Genomic DNA, 4,364 nt, shown 5'->3' on the forward strand with positions numbered 1-4,364 from the left:
AATCCTAATAGTCTTAGCACATCGATTTCATAAAGAAGTAGGATAGCAAATATTCCCTGTGATCTCTAGGATCTAACATGATATGATTACTCTGATAAATAGAAACAATGCATTTATATAGAAAGAACAAGTCACTTTCAGGTGCTCTGAATTAATAAATAATCTAATTATTATTGACTGAATGATATTCTAATTAAAAGCTCATGAAATACAACAGCAAGAGGAAATAGATATAGGATAAGGGTAATCCTTACTTTACTAATCCATAAAACTGATACTTCTCACAAAATACCTGGTAAGCTACCCTCAAGTCTTACGGGAAAAAAAAATGAATAGCTGCATTTAGATCTCATTACTAACTCTTAAGTTAAAAAAAAAAAACCTACAGCACATTTTGAAAGGTACTCTCAAAGGTCATCACAGGAATTAAACTATTATTATTAGATAATTATTTAATTTTAGTGATAACATAGGTATTCCTGGGCACAGGGAGCCTTCACTAAGAACTTTTCACCTTTGACAGCTAGGTGGTACAGTAGGTATAACACTGGACTTAGAATTAGAAAGACTTATCTTCATGAGTTCAAATCCAGCCTCAGACACTTACTAGCTGAGTGACCCTGGGCAAGTCACTTAACCCTATTTGCCTCAGTTTCCTTATTTGTAAAATGAGCTGGAGAAGAAAATGGCAAAAGACTCTGGTGTCTCTGCCAAGAAAACCCCAAGTAGAGTCACAAAGAGTTGAATATGACTGAAATGATTCAACAACAATATCACCTTGGCCATATGACGGGCATCTTCTGGGCTCTGCATCCTCCATGATGCTCCCTCCAATTTATTTTATAGAATTTCTGTACCTCAATTCCCTGACCCTTTCTCCATAAACAATTCATTCTTAATTTCTTTTCTCCACCTTTTTCTACATCTGCAAAACTGTGCAAAACTGTATCCTATGAGAAAGGCCATGCCACCCAAAGTATACTAGAAAATTACTTCCCAATTCTTGTATGTCACAAATTTACTAAAATAACTGAGGGTCATGTAGATTTTCTTTTCCACTGCACTACATTCATGTGTCACTCTGATGGCTCTTCATGGTTTGGAGGTCACCCTGGGTTCACCAAGGCTATGCCAGCAGGTCACAAACTCTTAGGAAGCCTACCAAAATGAAAGCCTTCAGGTTGGGTTCTGGGAAAGGACTATTTGTTTGATTGTTGCCCAAGATAGCTAAATTAATTGAAGATCATCAAATGGTTGACCATGTGATTATTTCTTTTGGCCCTGGCAATCATGAGGTTCATTTATGAGGTCATAGAGAGGTTGTGATCTTGGTTAGTGGAAGGATCAAACAAGCTGAAGAAATCACAGATCTTTTGACATATCCAAGTTATCAAATTCACCTCCCATTTCCTCAACTTAGTCATTACTCATGATCTATTCCTCCATCATAGCTATGTACAAAGATGGCCATACCCTTGATTCTGCTATCACCCACGAGTGTTCCACAATTGTGTTCATGGACTCTGAAATGCCTTTATCTGATCATAATCTGTTGTCATTCCACCTCTTCCTCTGTCTTGCAGCTCGAAATCCTATTCTTCATCCTCACATGACCTCTACTTTCTCTACCCCTCATTTCTTTCCCAGGTTATCACCCTTACACCGGCCTACCCTTGCTTCCCCTCCCCAACGCGACGTGTTGGTGAACTGGTGCAATTCTCCACTGTCTTCTCATATCTCATATCCTTATTGATGAACTTGCCCTTCCAAGCTTTGGCCTTGAATTACCCTCACCTTCCACTGCCTTTTCATCTACTCACATATTGCTGAATGAAGCTGGGGAAAAAAAATCACAAAATCACATTGCCTGATCCCAGGCTTGAAACCTAGATGTCATTCCTGACTCCTCTCATCTCCCTGCCCCCACATCCAATCATCTGTCAAGCCCTACCATTTCCACCTTTGTAACATCTCTTGTATTCATGCCTTCTCTCCTCCGATGTTGCCACCACCCTGGTTCAGGCCCTCATAGCCACATGCCTGTACTATTACAAAAGCCTCCTTGTTGGTCTCTCTGCCTCAATTCTTTCCCCGTTCCAATCCATCCTTCACTCAGCTGTCAAGACCTTAAAATGCAGGCCGGTCCATATAGTCATTCCAAAGTTCCAGTTCCTGTTACCTCTACAATCAAACCCTCTGTTTTTCAAAGCCCTGTATAACCTGACCCCTGCTTCCTTTCCAATATTCTTAAACTTTACTCCCATCCACATACTCTGTGTTCTAGTGACACTGATTCTTTTTCCTTGTTTTTCTAAAATATTTTATTTTATTTTATTTTTTCAATTACATGTAAAAAAATTTAGCATTCATCTTTTTAAAATTTTGTGTTCCAAAATCTCTTTCTCCCTCACTCCCCTCCCCCCCATTGAGAAGGCAAGCAATTTGATATGTTATACATGTGCAGAGTGACATTGAGCTTATTGCTGTTCCTCACATCTGTGACTCTATCTTTTTTCTTTTCTTTAAATGCATTTATTTTGAATTATCAACAATCACTTCCATAACCTCCTGAGCTTCAAAATTTTTTTTTTTAAGGCAATTGGGGTTAAGTGACTTGCCCAGGGTCACACAGCTAGTAAGTGTCAAGTGTTTGGTCTGAGGTCACATTTGAACTCAGGTCCTCCTGACTTCAGGGCCAGTACTCTATCCATTGCGCCACCTAGCTGCCCCAGCAGTGGCTCTTAATAACAAATAATCATATAGTTTGAATGGTTGAAGGAATCTTCGAAGACATTTAGCCTAACCCCATTATACACAAAGTCTCTATAGTTAGACCACATTAACTCTAATTCTAATTTGCTGGTGAAATACATGTTCATCTCAAATAACTTTATCAAAGTAGGAAATACAGATAGTTAAGTCTCAAGACAAACACAATTTAGGCAATTTTATTTCTGCCTGCTAGTATTTAGCCGTGCCCAAGCAGCTGCTATTTTGAAGTTTTAATATGTGAAATATATGACATATTTCATATATGAAAGAGCCATTACATTTCATGAGTTTTTCAGGATCCAACATTAGAGAGAATCGCATTATTCTGCTAATGTTTCTTCCTTAATCTACTTTGCTAGTGAAATAAATTCTTAGGCCTCCATGAGGCATACAAAGGTTGAAAGCAGTCGTCTCTGTAGTAAAACATCATGTATCTAATTATGTAGTTTATTAGGAGAATAGGTATTAATTACAACTGGGAAGCTTTTTACTGTGTATTTTCCTTGCATATGTTCTACTTATTGACTTTGAAATCAAATCAAGTTGTTATAGAAGGGTAAAGCTAGGTAAAAACTAGAGGTCATCTAAATCCAAAATTTTTCATGTATCCCTCTGGTAGTCTCTGTGTGTCCACAGTTATAGATGGATTATATATGGATATATATGGGTGTATATGGATGGAAGGCAATGCCTTCACCTCTTTGGTTATCTGGTATCTACTCTATAGGCAGTTAGGTCATATGGTGGCTAGAGTACCTGGAGTCAGGAAAATCTGAGTTCAAATTTGGCTTCAAAGACTAGCTGCATAACCCTAAGCAAGTCACTTAACCCTCTGTCTGTCTCAGTTTCCTCAACTGTAAAATAGGTATAATAATAGCACCAACCTCACAGGATTGTAGTGAGAATCAAGGAAGCTAATACTTGGAAAGTACCTAGCACAGTGCCTGCTACATGGTAGGCACTTAATAAATGTTGTTCCCTTCCCTCCTTCTATATGTATCATTTATCCACCTACATACATGTATGTTGCAATGTTGTCATGTATCATAATGTAAGTTCCTCAAGAACAGAGACTACTTTTTTCTTTTTCTTTATAACCTCAATGCTTAGCACAATGTCTGGTGTAAAATAAATGCTTAATAAATGCTTATCAATTTATTATTGATTGATTAGATAGTAAAGAGGAGTGGTAAATTAAGAGAGGTGATAAAGGGGAATAGGTAAAAGTATGTGGGTATAATGCTTATTTTCAAAATGAGGCACATGGGTCATAGGAACAGTGATTCTATTTCTTTACTTTTCTGTTCCCACATCAAGGTAGCCTTGCTTGGAGAAGATGTTAGTCCTGATATTGTTTTTGCTTTCAATGTACTCTGAGAGGCAACCTGAAATGGTTACTTCTCTTTTCTATACCCTATCTCAGGTCAGTGTTGGCTTTCACATAGAAATAGCCAAGAGATGGCTGCAACCATTGTTCCAGAGCAAAACAATGAAACGATGACCGGGTTTTCACTAAATCACTGAGATTGGACTCCCATTGTTAGATAATGATAAATAATTTTAGCCATAATTTAACACATTCATTACTATTT

This window comes from Vombatus ursinus, unplaced genomic scaffold (genome assembly GCF_900497805.2).
Source record: "Vombatus ursinus unplaced genomic scaffold, bare-nosed wombat genome assembly UNPS02014779.1, whole genome shotgun sequence".
In the NCBI taxonomy this organism is placed as follows: domain Eukaryota; kingdom Metazoa; phylum Chordata; class Mammalia; order Diprotodontia; family Vombatidae; genus Vombatus; species Vombatus ursinus.